The sequence below is a fragment of the Pleurodeles waltl genome, unplaced genomic scaffold (assembly GCF_031143425.1).
Source record: "Pleurodeles waltl isolate 20211129_DDA unplaced genomic scaffold, aPleWal1.hap1.20221129 scaffold_69, whole genome shotgun sequence".
In the NCBI taxonomy this organism is placed as follows: Eukaryota; Metazoa; Chordata; class Amphibia; order Caudata; family Salamandridae; genus Pleurodeles; species Pleurodeles waltl.
Window position 1 is genome coordinate 1,833,047 of NW_027150390.1, and position 16,506 is coordinate 1,849,552.

Below are 16,506 nucleotides of genomic sequence, written 5' to 3' on the forward strand. Positions count from 1 at the left end.
GTAGGGTTGATTCTCTGACCATCTGTCTCCCTGACTTTGAGCAGAGACCGATAGTTGAGCAGTCTCTTCCCACAAAAAGCTGGCACAAGCCTGCTTTTTTCCGCTCTGGCAGCGTGGAAACGAGAGAGTGGTCCTCACAAGAAAAAAAAACAATCCATGCTAGCAGAGGATGGTTTCGATCCATCGACCTCTGGGTTATGGGCCCAGCACGCTTCTGCTGCGCCACTCTGCTTCCTGCTCAAAATGCTGTGGTTATGCAGATCAGGAGCCTTCAGAGGAGTGGCATGGGATCGCTGGAGCTATTCTGGCAGGGCTCTCACCTCATTTGCCTAAGAATGTCACAAGGCATGCTGGGTGCAGAAAATCTTCGCCTTCCCCTCTCACAGTCAGTCATAGGGGAAAGTCAAGGCCCTCTCAGTCACTAGCCATGTCACGCCTTTGTCAAGACAGAAGCACCCCCACCCGCTCCTTCTCTGTGATCCTGCGCTACCATGCTCAGGTTTTGGCCTTACCTGGGAGCCAGAGGTGCACCCGGTGAGGGCTTGCCCGGTATGAGCGTTCGGGACGTGAGTGGACTTAGGACTGGAAGTTCTGTCCATTCGAAGCAGCCAACCTTCCTGCTGCAGACAGGGGCTGTTCCCTTGGGTTTCTTTCACCTTGCTCTCGGATAAATTTGGTTGTATGCTGCAGTTGCCTGCGATGACTACAAGGTGGCGCTGCTTTCAGGTAAGAGCACAAATATGCAGAAAATGTTGGGGACTTTTGCCACATTTATCGGTGGTGGGTCTCGCACATTTTTTCCAGGGGAGAGATATTGACCTGAAACACTTTTTACTGCAGAGATGCTGCAGTTCTAAAGGCTGGTCGGGCAGAAGGGCTTAGCCGTTTCATTGCCTGCCCCCCTGCAGCCCATTTATTGCCAGCAGTTGTGAGTGGTGACTGCTGTTTGTAAAATATAAAAATTTCAGGACATAGAAAGTCGCAGACGGGGCTTTTGGGATGCCTGCCTATGTCTTTGTTTATTATTTATCTAATAGCTGAGTAATCTGGTCAAGATATTTCTCTTTTTTTTAACATATTGCGTTAGAATAGCTACAGCTTGCTTAATGAATAAATATTAGCACTGCGTTGGCCGGGAATCAAACCCGGGTCAACTGCTTGGAAGGCAGCTATGCTCACCACTATACCACCAACGCTCCATGGCATATGTTTTTTTTAAACTCTAGACATCACAACCCTGAGTTCAATGACTATATTGCACCAGTATCAGAGGTATTTTTGGTTTACAGACCAACATGAAAATCAGGAAAAAAGTTCTTGCAACTGCTAAGGAACTGGAGATTGAAACCAATGCAAAAGCTGCGCAGAAAAGGAGAAAGGGAAAGCAGCAGTTCAAATCATTGAAATAAGCATATATTGGCAGCAAGGGAAAAACAGCAGGGTAGAGAAAGAAAACAGCTCCACGAAATTCACAGGAGATTGATAATAGCAGGACAAAAAAAGGGAATAATAACGTTCCAAGCAGCCTCAGAAAGAAGTGCGAGGGTCCCATCTTTCGTTAATGGTCATAACTGTGCATCATTTCCTTTGAAGTGTAGGGTTGATTCTCTGACCATCTGTCTCCCTGACTTTGAGCAGAGACCGATAGTTGAGCAGTCTCTTCCCACAAAAAGCTGGCACAAGCCTGCTTTTTTCCGCTCTGGCAGCGTGGAAACGAGAGAGTGGTCCTCACAAGAAAAAAAATCAATCCATGCTAGCAGAGGATGGTTTCGATCCATCGACCTCTGGGTTATGGGCCCAGCACGCTTCTGCTGCGCCACTCTGCTTCCTGCTCAAAATGCCGTGGTTATGCAGATCAGGAGCCTTCAGAGGAGTGGCATGGGATCGCTGGAGCTATTCTGGCAGGGCTCTCACCTCATTTGCCTAAGAATGTCACAAGGCATGCTGGGTGCAGAAAATCTTCGCCTTCCCCTCTCACAGTCAGTCATAGGGGAAAGTCAAGGCCCTCTCAGTCACTAGCCATGTCACGCCTTTGTCAAGACAGAAGCACCCCCACCCGCTCCTTCTCTGTGATCCTGCGCTACCATGCTCAGGTTTTGGCCTTACCTGGGAGCCAGAGGTGCACCCGGTGAGGGCTTGCCCGGTATGAGCGTTCGGGACGTGAGTGGACTTAGGACTGGAAGTTCTGTCCATTCGAAGCAGCCAACCTTCCTGCTGCAGACAGGGGCTGTTCCCTTGGGTTTCTTTCACCTTGCTCTCGGATAAATTTGGTTGTATGCTGCAGTTGCCTGCGATGACTACAAGGTGGCGCTGCTTTCAGGTAAGAGCACAAATATGCAGAAAATGTTGGGGACTTTTGCCACATTTATCGGTGGTGGGTCTCGCACATTTTTTCCAGGGGAGAGATATTGACCTGAAACACTTTATACTGCAGAGATGCTGCAGTTCTAAAGGCTGGTCGGGCAGAAGGGCTTAGCCGTTTCATTGCCTGCCCCCCTGCAGCCCATTTATTGCCAGCAGTTGTGAGTGGTGACTGCTGTTTGTAAAATATAAAAATTTCAGGACATAGAAAGTCGCAGACGGGGCTTTTGGGATGCCTGCCTATGTCTTTGTTTATTATTTATCTAATAGCTGAGTAATCTGGTCAAGATATTTCTCTTTTTTTAACATATTGCGTTAGAATAGCTACAGCTTGCTTAATGTATAAATATTAGCACTGCGTTGGCCGGGAATCGAACCCGGGTCAACTGCTTGGAAGGCAGCTATGCTCACCACTATACCACCAACGCTCCGTGGCATATGTTTTTTTTAAACTCTAGACATCACAACCCTGAGTTCAATGACTATATTGCACCAGTATCAGAGGTATTTTTGGTTTACAGACCAACATGAAAATCAGGAAAAAAGTTCTTGCAACTGCTAAGGAACTGGAGATTGAAACCAATGCAAAAGCTGCGCAGAAAAGGAGAAAGGGAAAGCAGCAGTTCAAATCATTGAAATAAGCATATATTGGCAGCAAGGGAAAAACAGCAGGGTAGAGAAAGAAAACAGCTCCACGAAATTCACAGGAGATTGATAATAGCAGGACAAAAAAAGGGAATAATAACGTTCCAAGCAGCCTCAGAAAGAAGTGCGAGGGTCCCATCTTTCGTTAATGGTCATAACTGTGCATCATTTCCTTTGAAGTGTAGGGTTGATTCTCTGACCATCTGTCTCCCTGACTTTGAGCAGAGACCGATAGTTGAGCAGTCTCTTCCCACAGAAAGCTGGCACAAGCCTGCTTTTTTCCACTCTGGCAGCGTGGAAACGAGAGAGTGGTCCTCACAAGAAAAAAAATCAATCCATGCTAGCAGAGGATGGTTTCGATCCATCGACCTCTGGGTTATGGGCCCAGCACGCTTCCGCTGCGCCACTCTGCTTCCTGCTCAAAATGCTGTGGTTATGCAGATCAGGAGCCTTCAGAGGAGTGGCATGGGATCGCTGGAGCTATTCTGGCAGGGCTCTCACCTCATTTGCCTAAGAATGTCACAAGGCATGCTGGGTGCAGAAAATCTTCGCCTTCCCCTCTCACAGTCAGTCATAGGGGAAAGTCAAGGCCCTCTCAGTCACTAGCCATGTCACGCCTTTGTCAAGACAGAAGCACCCCCACCCGCTCCTTCTCTGTGATCCTGCGCTACCATGCTCAGGTTTTGGCCTTACCTGGGAGCCAGAGGTGCACCCGGTGAGGGCTTGCCCGGTATGAGCGTTTGGGAGCGTTTGGGACGTGAGTGGACTTAGGACTGGAAGTTCTGTCCATTCGAAGCAGCCAACCTTCCTGCTGCAGACAGGGGCTGTTCCCTTGGGTTTCTTTCACCTTGCTCTCGGATAAATTTGGTTGTATGCTGCAGTTGCCTGCGATGACTACAAGGTGGCGCTGCTTTCAGGTAAGAGCACAAATATGCAAAAAATGTTGGGGACTTTTGCCACATTTATCGGTGGTGGGTCTCGCACATTTTTTCCAGGGGAGAGATATTGACCTGAAACACTTTTTACTGCAGAGATGCTGCAGTTCTAAAGGCTGGTCGGGCAGAAGGGCTTAGCCGTTTCATTGCCTGCCCCCCTGCTGCCCATTTATTACCAGCAGTTGTGAGTGGTGACTGCTGTTTGTAAAATATAAAAATTTCAGGACATAGAAAGTCGCAGACGGGGCTTTTGGGATGCCTGCCTATGTCTTTGTTTATTATTTATCTAATAGCTGAGTAATCTGGTCAAGATATTTCTCTTTTTTTTAACATATTGCGTTAGAATAGCTACAGCTTGCTTAATGTATAAATATTAGCACTGCGTTGGCCGGGAATCAAACCCGGGTCAACTGCTTGGAAGGCAGCTATGCTCACCACTATACCACCAACGCTCCATGGCATATTTTTTTTTTAAACTCTAGACATCACAACCCTGAGTTCAATGACTATATTGCACCAGTATCAGAGGTATTTTTGGTTTACAGACCAACATGAAAATCAGGAAAAAAGTTCTTGCAACTGCTAAGGAACTGGAGATTGAAACCAATGCAAAAGCTGCGCAGAAAAGGAGAAAGGGAAAGCAGCAGTTCAAATCATTGAAATAAGCATATATTGGCAGCAAGGGAAAAACAGCAGGGTAGAGAAAGAAAACAGCTCCACGAAATTCACAGGAGATTGATAATAGCAGGACAAAAAAAGGGAATAATAACGTTCCAAGCAGCCTCAGAAAGAAGTGCGAGGGTCCCATCTTTCGTTAATGGTCATAACTGTGCATCATTTCCTTTGAAGTGTAGGGTTGATTCTCTGACCATCTGTCTCCCTGACTTTGAGCAGAGACCGATAGTTGAGCAGTCTCTTCCCACAAAAAGCTGGCACAAGCCTGCTTTTTTCCGCTCTGGCAGCGTGGAAACGAGAGAGTGGTCCTCACAAGAAAAAAAAACAATCCATGCTAGCAGAGGATGGTTTCGATCCATCGACCTCTGGGTTATGGGCCCAGCACGCTTCTGCTGCACCACTCTGCTTCCTGCTCAAAATGCTGTGGTTATGCAGATCAGGAGCCTTCAGAGGAGTGGCATGGGATCGCTGGAGCTATTCTGGCAGGGCTCTCACCTCATTTGCCTAAGAATGTCACAAGGCATGCTGGGTGCAGAAAATCTTCGCCTTCCCCTCTCACAGTCAGTCATAGGGGAAAGTCAAGGCCCTCTCAGTCACTAGCCATGTCACGCCTTTGTCAAGACAGAAGCACCCCCACCCGCTCCTTCTCTGTGATCCTGCGCTACCATGCTCAGGTTTTGGCCTTACCTGGGAGCCAGAGGTGCACCCGGTGAGGGCTTGCCCGGTATGAGCGTTCGGGACGTGAGTGGACTTAGGACTGGAAGTTCTCTCCATTCGAAGCAGCCAACCTTCCTGCTGCAGACAGGGGCTGTTCCCTTGGGTTTCTTTCACCTTGCTCTCGGATAAATTTGGTTGTATGCTGCAGTTGCCTGCGATGACTACAAGGTGGCGCTGCTTTCAGGTAAGAGCACAAATATGCAGAAAATGTTGGGGACTTTTGCCACATTTATCGGTGGTGGGTCTCGCACATTTTTTCCAGGGGAGAGATATTGACCTGAAACACTTTTTACTGCAGAGATGCTGCAGTTCTAAAGGCTGGTCGGGCAGAAGGGCTTAGCCGTTTCATTGCCTGCCCCCCTGCAGCCCATTTATTGCCAGCAGTTGTGAGTGGTGACTGCTGTTTGTAAAATATAAAAATTTCAGGACATAGAAAGTCGCAGACGGGGCTTTTGGGATGCCTGCCTATGTCTTTGTTTATTATTTTTCTAATAGCTGAGTAATCTGGTCAAGATATTTCTCTTTTTTTTAACATATTGCGTTAGAATAGCTACAGCTTGCTTAATGTATAAATATTAGAACTGCGTTGGCCGGGAATCAAACCCGGGTCAACTGCTTGGAAGGCAGCTATGCTCACCACTATACCACCAACGCTCCATGGCATATGTTTTTGTTAAACTCTAGACATCACAACCCTGAGTTCAATGACTATATTGCACCAGTATCAGAGGTATTTTTGGTTTACAGACCAACATGAAAATCAGGAAAAAAGTTCTTGCAACTGCTAAGGAACTGGAGATTGAAACCAATGCAAAAGCTGCGCAGAAAAGGAGAAAGGGAAAGCAGCAGTTCAAATCATTGAAATAAGCATATATTGGCAGCAAGGGAAAAACAGCAGGGTAGAGAAAGAAAACAGCTCCACGAAATTCACAGGAGATTGATAATAGCAGGACAAAAAAAGGGAATAATAACGTTCCAAGCAGCCTCAGAAAGAAGTGCGAGGGTCCCATCTTTCGTTAATGGTCATAACTGTGCATCATTTCCTTTGAAGTGTAGGGTTGATTCTCTGACCATCTGTCTCCCTGACTTTGAGAAGAGACCGATAGTTGAGCAGTCTCTTCCCACAAAAAGCTGGCACAAGCCTGCTTTTTTCCGCTCTGGCAGCGTGGAAACGAGAGAGTGGTCCTCACAAAAAAAAAAATCAATCCATGCTAGCAGAGGATGGTTTCGATCCATCGACCTCTGGGTTATGGGCCCAGCACGCTTCTGCTGCGCCACTCTGCTTCCTACTCAAAATGCTGTGGTTATGCAGATCAGGAGCCTTCAGAGGAGTGGCATGGGATCGCTGGAGCTATTCTGGCAGGGCTCTCACCTCATTTGCCTAAGAATGTCACAAGGCATGTTGGGTGCAGAAAATCTTCGCCTTCCCCTCTCACAGTCAGTCATAGGGGAAAGTCAAGGCCCTCTCAGTCACTAGCCATGTCACGCCTTTGTCAAGACAGAAGCACCCCCACCCGCTCCTTCTCTGTGATCCTGCGCTACCATGCTCAGGTTTTGGCCTTACCTGGGAGCCAGAGGTGCACCCGGTGACGGCTTGCCCGGTATGAGCGTTCGGGACGTGAGTGGACTTAGGACTGGAAGTTCTGTCCATTCGAAGCAGCCAACCTTCCTGCTGCAGACAGGGGCTGTTCCCTTGGGTTTCTTTCACCTTGCTCTCGGATAAATTTGGTTGTATGCTGCAGTTGCCTGCGATGACTACAAGGTGGCGCTGCTTTCAGGTAAGAGCACAAATATGCAGAAAATGTTGGGGACTTTTGCCACATTTATCGGTGGTGGGTCTCGCACATTTTTTCCAGGGGAGAGATATTGACCTGAAACACTTTTTACTGCAGAGATGCTGCAGTTCTAAAGGCTGGTCGGGCAGAAGGGCTTAGCCGTTTCATTGCCTGCCCCCCTGCAGCCCATTTATTGCCAGCAGTTGTGAGTGGTGACTGCTGTTTGTAAAATATAAAAATTTCAGGACATAGAAAGTCGCAGACGGGGCTTTTGGGATGCCTGCCTATGTCTTTGTTTATTATTTATCTAATAGCTGAGTAATCTGGTCAAGATATTTCTCTTTTTTTTAACATATTGCGTTAGAATAGCTACAGCTTGCTTAATGTATAAATATTAGCACTGCGTTGGCCGGGAATCAAACCCGGGTCAACTGCTTGGAAGGCAGCTATGCTCACCACTATACCACCAACGCTCCATGGCATATGTTTTTTTTAAACTCTAGACATCACAACCCTGAGTTCAATGACTATATTGCACCAGTATCAGAGGTATTTTTGGTTTACAGACCAACATGAAAATCAGGAAAAAAGTTCTTGCAACTGCTAAGGAACTGGAGATTGAAACCAATGCAAAAGCTGCGCAGAAAAGGAGAAAGGGAAAGCAGCAGTTCAAATCATTGAAATAAGCATATATTGGCAGCAAGGGAAAAACAGCAGGGTAGAGAAAGAAAACAGCTCCACGAAATTCACAGGAGATTGATAATAGCAGGACAAAAAAAGGGAATAATAACGTTCCAAGCAGCCTCAGAAAGAAGTGCGAGGGTCCCATCTTTCGTTAATGGTCATAACTGTGCATCATTTCCTTTGAAGTGTAGGGTTGATTCTCTGACCATCTGTCTCCCTGACTTTGAGCAGAGACCGATAGTTGAGCAGTCTCTTCCCACAAAAAGCTGGCACAAGCCTGCTTTTTTCCGCTCTGGCAGCGTGGAAACGAGAGAGTGGTCCTCACAAGAAAAAAAATCAATCCATGCTAGCAGAGGATGGTTTTCATCCATCGACCTCTGGGTTATGGGCCCAGCACGCTTCCGCTGCGCCACTCTGCTTCCAGCTCAAAATGCTGTGGTTATGCAGATCAGGAGCCTTCAGAGGAGTGGCATGGGATCGCTGGAGCTATTCTGGCAGGGCTCTCACCTCATTTGCCTAAGAATGTCACAAGGCATGCTGGGTGCAGAAACTCTTCGCCTTCCCCTCTCACAGTCAGTCATAGGGGAAAGTCAAGGCCCTCTCAGTCACTAGCCATGTCACGCCTTTGTCAAGACAGAAGCACCCCCACCCGCTCCTTCTCTGTGATCCTGCGCTACCATGCTCAGGTTTTGGCCTTACCTGGGAGCCAGAGGTGCACCCGGTGAGGGCTTGCCCGGTATGAGCATTCGGGACGTGAGTGGACTTAGGACTGGAAGTTCTGTCCATTCGAAGCAGCCAACCTTCCTGCTGCAGACAGGGGCTGTTCCCTTGGGTTTCTTTCACCTTGCTCTCGGATAAATTTGGTTGTATGCTGCAGTTGCCTGCGATGACTACAAGGTGGCGCTGCTTTCAGGTAAGAGCACAAATATGCAGAAAATGTTGGGGACTTTTGCCACATTTATCGGTGGTGGGTCTCGCACATTTTTTCCAGGGGAGAGATATTGACCTGAAACACTTTTTACTGCAGAGATGCTGCAGTTCTAAAGGCTGGTCGGGCAGAAGGGCTTAGCCGTTTCATTGCCTGCCCCCCTGCTGCCCATTTATTACCAGCAGTTGTGAGTGGTGACTGCTGTTTGTAAAATATAAAAATTTCAGGACATAGAAAGTCGCAGACGGGGCTTTTGGGATGCCTGCCTATGTCTTTGTTTATTATTTATCTAATAGCTGAGTAATCTGGTCAAGATATTTCTCTTTTTTTTAACATATTGCGTTAGAATAGCTACAGCTTGCTTAATGTATAAATATTAGCACTGCGTTGGCCGGGAATCAAACCCGGGTCAACTGCTTGGAAGGCAGCTATGCTCACCACTATACCACCAACGCTCCATGGCATATGTTTTTTTTAAACTCTAGACATCACAACCCTGAGTTCAATGACTATATTGCACCAGTATCAGAGGTATTTTTGGTTTACAGACCAACATGAAAATCAGGAAAAAAGTTCTTGCAACTGCTAAGGAACTGGAGATTGAAACCAATGCAAAAGCTGCGCAGAAAAGGAGAAAGGGAAAGCAGCAGTTCAAATCATTGAAATAAGCATATATTGGCAGCAAGGGAAAAACAGCAGGGTAGAGAAAGAAAACAGCTCCACGAAATTCACAGGAGATTGATAATAGCAGGACAAAAAAAGGGAATAATATCGTTCCAAGCAGCCTCAGAAAGAAGTGCGAGGGTCCCATCTTTCGTTAATGGTCATAACTGTGCATCATTTCCTTTGAAGTGTAGGGTTGATTCTCTGACCATCTGTCTCCCTGACTTTGAGCAGAGACCGATAGTTGAGCAGTCTCTTCCCACAAAAAGCTGGCACAAGCCTGCTTTTTTCCGCTCTGGCAGCGTGGAAACGAGAGAGTGGTCCTCACAAGAAAAAAAAACAATCCATGCTAGCAGAGGATGGTTTCGATCCATCGACCTCTGGGTTATGGGCCCAGCACGCTTCTGCTGCGCCACTCTGCTTCCTGCTCAAAATGCTGTGGTTATGCAGATCAGGAGCCTTCAGAGGAGTGGCATGGGATCGCTGGAGCTATTCTGGCAGGGCTCTCACCTCATTTGCCTAAGAATGTCACAAGGCATGCTGGGTGCAGAAAATCTTCGCCTTCCCCTCTCACAGTCAGTCATAGGGGAAAGTCAAGGCCCTCTCAGTCACTAGCCATGTCACGCCTTTGTCAAGACAGAAGCACCCCCACCCGCTCCTTCTCTGTGATCCTGCGCTACCATGCTCAGGTTTTGGCCTTACCTGGGAGCCAGAGGTGCACCCGGTGAGGGCTTGCCCGGTATGAGCGTTCGGGACGTGAGTGGACTTAGGACTGGAAGTTCTGTTCATTCGAAGCAGCCAATCTTCCTGCTGCAGACAGGGGCTGTTCCCTTGGGTTTCTTTCACCTTGCTCTCGGATAAATTTGGTTGTATGCTGCGGTTGCCTGCGATGACTACAAGGTGGCGCTGCTTTCAGGTAAGAGCACAAATATGCAAAAAATGTTGGGGACTTTTGCCACATTTATCGGTGGTGGGTCTCGCACATTTTTTCCAGGGGAGAGATATTGACCTGAAACACTTTTTACTGCAGAGATGCTGCAGTTCTAAAGGCTGGTCGGGCAGAAGGGCTTAGCCGTTTCATTGCCTGCCCCCCTGCAGCCCATTTATTGCCAGCAGTTGTGAGTGGTGACTGCTGTTTGTAAAATATAAAAATTTCAGGACATAGAAAGTCGCAGACGGGGCTTTTGGGATGCCTGCCTATGTCTTTGTTTACTATTTATCTAATAGCTGAGTAATCTGGTCAAGATATTTCTCTTTTTTTTAACATATTGCGTTAGAATAGCTACAGCTTGCTTAATGTATAAATATTAGCACTGCGTTGGCCGGGAATCAAACCCGGGTCAACTGCTTGGAAGGCAGCTATGCTCACCACTATACCACCAACGCTCCATGGCATATGTTTTTGTTAAACTCTAGACATCACAACCCTGAGTTCAATGACTATATTGCACCAGTATCAGAGGTATTTTTGGTTTACAGACCAACATGAAAATCAGGAAAAAAGTTCTTGCAACTGCTAAGGAACTGGAGATTGAAACCAATGCAAAAGCTGCGCAGAAAAGGAGAAAGGGAAAGCAGCAGTTCAAATCATTGAAATAAGCATATATTGGCAGCAAGGGAAAAACAGCAGGGTAGAGAAAGAAAACAGCTCCACGAAATTCACAGGAGATTGATAATAGCAGGACAAAAAAAGGGAATAATAACGTTCCAAGCAGCCTCAGAAAGAAGTGCGAGGGTCCCATCTTTCGTTAATGGTCATAACTGTGCATCATTTCCTTTGAAATGTAGGGTTGATTCTCTGACCATCTGTCTCCCTGACTTTGAGCAGAGACCGATAGTTGAGCAGTCTCTTCCCACAAAAAGCTGGCACAAACCTGCTTTTTTCCGCTCTGGCAGCGTGGAAACGAGAGAGTGGTCCTCACAAAAAAAAAATCAATCCATGCTAGCAGAGGATGGTTTCGATCCATCGACCTCTGGGTTATGGGCCCAGCACGCTTCTGCTGCGCCACTCTGCTTCCTGCTCAAAATGCTGTGGTTATGCAGATCAGGAGCCTTCAGAGGAGTGGCATGGGATCGCTGGAGCTATTCTGGCAGGGCTCTCACCTCATTTGCCTAAGAATGTCACAAGGCATGCTGGGTGCAGAAAATCTTCGCCTTCCCCTCTCACAGTCAGTCATAGGGGAAAGTCAAGGCCCTCTCAGTCACTAGCCATGTCACGCCTTTGTCAAGACAGAAGCACCCCCACCCGCTCCTTCTCTGTGATCCTGCGCTACCATGCTCAGGTTTTGGCCTTACCTGGGAGCCAGAGGTGCACCCGGTGAGGGCGAGCGTTTGGGAGCGTTCGGGACGTGAGTGGACTTAGGACTGGAAGTTCTGTCCATTCGAAGCAGCCAACCTTCCTGCTGCAGACAGGGGCTGTTCCCTTGGGTTTCTTTCACCTTGCTCTCGGATAAATTTGGTTGTATGCTGCAGTTGCCTGCGATGACTACAAGGTGGCGCTGCTTTCAGGTAAGAGCACAAATATGCAGAAAATGTTGGGGACTTTTGCCACATTTATCGGTGGTGGGTCTCGCACATTTTTTCCAGGGGAGAGATATTGACCTGAAACACTTTTTACTGCAGAGATGCTGCAGTTCTAAAGGCTGGTCGGGCAGAAGGGCTTAGCCGTTTCATTGCCTGCCCCCCTGCAGCCCATTTATTACCAGCAGTTGTGAGTGGTGACTGCTGTTTGTAAAATATAAAAATTTCAGGACATAGAAAGTCGCAGACGGGGCTTTTGGGATGCCTGCCTATGTCTTTGTTTATTATTTATCTAATAGCTGAGTAATCTGGTCAAGATATTTATCTTTTTTTTAACATATTGCGTTAGAATAGCTACAGCTTGCTTAATGTATAAATATTAGCACTGCGTTGGCCGGGAATCGAACCCGGGTCAACTGCTTGGAAGGCAGCTATGCTCACCACTATACCACCAACGCTCTATGGCATATGTTTTTTTTAAACTCTAGACATCACAACCCTGAGTTCAATGACTATATTGCACCAGTATCAGAGGTATTTTTGGTTTACAGACCAACATGAAAATCAGGAAAAAAGTTCTTGCAACTGCTAAGGAACTGGAGATTGAAACCAATGCAAAAGCTGCGCAGAAAAGGAGAAAGGGAAAGCAGCAGTTCAAATCATTGAAATAAGCATATATTGGCAGCAAGGGAAAAACAGCAGGGTAGAGAAAGAAAACAGCTCCACGAAATTCACAGGAGATTGATAATAGCAGGACAAAAAAAGGGAATAATAACGTTCCAAGCAGCCTCAGAAAGAAGTGCGAGGGTCCCATCTTTCGTTAATGGTCATAACTGTGCATCATTTCCTTTGAAGTGTAGGGTTGATTCTCTGACCATCTGTCTCCCTGACTTTGAGCAGAGACCGATAGTTGAGCAGTCTCTTCCCACAAAAAGCTGGCACAAGCCTGCTGTTTTCCGCTCTGGCAGCGTGGAAACGAGAGAGTGGTCCTCACAAGAAAAAAAATCAATCCATGCTAGCAGAGGATGGTTTCGATCCATCGACCTCTGGGTTATGGGCCCAGCACGCTTCCGCTGCGCCACTCTGCTTCCTGCTCAAAATGCTGTGGTTATGCAGATCAGGAGCCTTCAGAGGAGTGGCATGGGATCGCTGGAGCTATTCTGGCAGGGCTCTCACCTCATTTGCCTAAGAATGTCACAAGGCATGCTGGGTGCAGAAAATCTTCGCCTTCCCCTCTCACAGTCAGTCATAGGGGAAAGTCAAGGCCCTCTCAGTCACTAGCCATGTCACGCCTTTGTCAAGACAGAAGCACCCCCACCCGCTCCTTCTCTGTGATCCTGCGCTACCATGCTCAGGTTTTGGCCTTACCTGGGTGCCAGAGGTGCACCCGGTGACGGCTTGCCCGGTATGAGCGTTCGGGACTTGAGTGGACTTAGGACTGGAAGTTCTGTCCATTCGAAGCAGCCAACCTTCCTGCTGCAGACAGGGGCTGTTCCCTTGGGTTTCTTTCACCTTGCTCTCGGATAAATTTGGTTGTATGCTGCAGTTGCCTGCGATGACTACAAGGTGGCACTGCTTTCAGGTAAGAGCACAAATATGCAGAAAATGTTGGGGACTTTTGCCACATTTATCGGTGGTGGGTCTCGCACATTTTTTCCAGTGGAGAGATATTGACCTGAAACACTTTTTACTGCAGAGATGCTGCAGTTCTAAAGGCTCGTCGGGCAGAAGGGCTTAGCCGTTTCATTGCCTGCCCCCCTGCAGCCCATTTATTACCAGCAGTTGTGAGTGGTGACTGCTGTTTGTAAAATATAAAAATTTCAGGACATAGAAAGTCGCAGACGGGGCTTTTGGGATGCCTGCCTATGTCTTTGTTTATTATTTATCTAATAGCTGAGTAATCTGGTCAAGATATTTCTCTTTTTTTTAACATATTGCGTTAGAATAGCTACAGCTTGCTTAATGTATAAATATTAGCACTGCGTTGGCCGGGAATCAAACCCGGGTCAACTGCTTGGAAGGCAGCTATGCTCACCACTATACCACCAACGCTCCATGGCATATGTTTTTTTTAAACTCTAGACATCACAACCCTGAGTTCAATTACTATATTGCACCAGTATCAGAGGTATTTTTGGTTTACAGACCAACATGAAAATCAGGAAAAAAGTTCTTGCAACTGCTAAGGAACTGGAGATTGAAACCAATGCAAAAGCTGCGCAGAAAAGGAGAAAGGGAAAGCAGCAGTTCAAATCATTGAAATAAGCATATATTGGCAGCAAGGGAAAAACAGCAGGGTAGAGAAAGAAAACAGCTCCACGAAATTCATAGGAGATTGATAATAGCAGGACAAAAAAAGGGAATAATAACGTTCCAAGCAGGCTCAGAAAGAAGTGCGAGGGTCCCATCTTTCTTTAATGGTCATAACTGTGCATCATTTCCTTTGAAGTGTAGGGTTGATTCTCTGACCATCTGTCTCCCTGACTTTGAGCAGAGACCGATAGTTGAGCAGTCTCTTCCCACAAAAAGCTGGCACAAGCCTGCTGTTTTCCGCTCTGGCAGCGTGGAAACGAGAGAGTGGTCCTCACAAGAAAAAAAATCAATCCATGCTAGCAGAGGATGGTTTCGATCCATCGACCTCTGGGTTATGGGCCCAGCACGCTTCTGCTGCGCCACTCTGCTTCCTGTTAAAAATGATGTGGTTATGCAGATCAGTAGCCTTCAGAGGAGTGGCATGGGATCACTGGAGCTATTCTGGCAGGGCTCTCACCTCATTTGCCTAAGAATGTCACAAGGCATGCTGGGTGCAGAAAATCTTCGCCTTCCCCTCTCACAGTCAGTCATAGGGGAAAGTCAAGGCCCTCTCAGTCACTAGCCATGTCACGCCTTTGTCAAGACAGAAGCACCCCCACCCGCTCCTTCTCTGTGATCCTGCGCTACCATGCTCAGGTTTTGGCCTTACCTGGGAGCCAGAGGTGCACCCGGTGAGGGCTGAGCGTTTGGGAGCGTTCGGGACGTGAGTGGACTTAGGACTGGAAGTTCTGTCCATTCGAAGCAGCCAACCTTCCTGCTGCAGACAGGGGCTGTTCCCTTGGGTTTCTTTCACCTTGCTCTCGGATAAATGTGGTTGTATGCTGCAGTTGCCTGCGATGACTACAAGGTGGCGCTGCTTTCAGGTAAGAGCACAAATATGCAGAAAATGTTGGGGACTTTTGCCACATTTATCGGTGGTGGGTCTCGCACATTTTTTCCAGGGGAGAGATATTGACCTGAAACACTTTTTACTGCAGAGATGCTGCAGTTCTAAAGGCTGGTCGGGCAGAAGGGCTTAGCCGTTTCATTGCCTGCCCCCCTGCAGCCCATTTATTACCAGCAGTTGTGAGTGGTGACTGCTGTTTGTAAAATATAAAAATTTCAGGACATAGAAAGTCGCAGACGGGGCTTTTGGGATGCTTGCCTATGTCTTTGTTTATTATTTTTCTAATAGCTGAGTAATCTGGTCAAGATATTTCTCTTTTTTTTAACATATTGCGTTAGAATAGCTACAGCTTGCTTAATGTATAAATATTAGCACTGCGTTGGCCGGGAATCAAACCCGGGTCAACTGCTTGGAAGGCAGCTATGCTCACCACTATACCACCAACGCTCAAAGGCATATGTTTTTTTTAAACTCTAGACATCACAACACTGAGTTCAATGACTATATTGCACCAGTATCAGAGGTATTTTTGGTTTACAGACCAACATGAAAATCAGGAAAAAAGTTCTTGCAACTGCTAAGGAACTGGAGATTGAAACCAATGCAAAAGCTGCGCAGAAAAGGAGAAAGGGAAAGCAGCAGTTCAAATCATTGAAATAAGCATATATTGGCAGCAAGGGAAAAACAGCAGGGTAGAGAAAGAAAACAGCTCCACGAAATTCACAGGAGATTGATAATAGCAGGACAAAAAAAGGGAATAATAACGTTCCAAGCAGGCTCAGAAAGAAGTGCGAGGGTCCCATCTTTCTTTAATGGTCATAACTGTGCATCATTTCCTTTGAAGTGTAGGGTTGATTCTCTGACCATCTGTCTCCCTGACTTTGAGCAGAGACCGATAGTTGAGCAGTCTCTTCCCACAAAAAGCTGGCACAAGCCTGCTGTTTTCCGCTCTGGCAGCGTGGAAACGAGAGAGTGGTCCTCACAAGAAAAAAAATCAATCCATGCTAGCAGAGGATGGTTTCGATCCATCGACCTCTGGGTTATGGGCCCAGCACGCTTCCGCTGCGCCACTCTGCTTCCTGTTCAAAATGCTGTGGTTATGCAGATCAGGAGCCTTCAGAGGAGTGGCATGGGATCGCTGGAGCTATTCTGGCAGGGCTCTCACCTCATTTGCCTAAGAATGTCACAAGGCATGCTGGGTGCAGAAAATCTTCGCCTTCCCCTCTCACAGTCAGTCATAGGGGAAAGTCAAGGCCCTCTCAGTCACTAGCCATGTCACGCCTTTGTCAAGACAGAAGCACCCCCACCCGCTCCTTCTCTGTGATCCTGCGCTACCATGCTCAGGTTTTGGCCTTACCTGGGAGCCAGAGGTGCACCCGGTATGAGCGTTTGGGAGCGTTCGGG

General features: G+C 47.3%; 2 non-coding genes across 2 annotated transcripts; both read right to left on the reverse strand.

Annotated features, from left to right (window-relative positions):
- Positions 1 to 2,717: 2,717 nt before the first annotated feature.
- On the reverse strand, positions 2,718 to 2,789 carry TRNAG-UCC (transfer RNA glycine (anticodon UCC)). Its single transcript has one exon. It is a non-coding gene; the product is annotated as a tRNA-Gly (tRNA).
- A 9,500-nt stretch (positions 2,790 to 12,289) lies between these two features.
- TRNAG-UCC (transfer RNA glycine (anticodon UCC)) lies at positions 12,290 to 12,361 on the reverse strand. Its single transcript has one exon. It is a non-coding gene; the product is annotated as a tRNA-Gly (tRNA).
- Between the last annotated feature and the right edge of the window lie 4,145 nt (positions 12,362 to 16,506).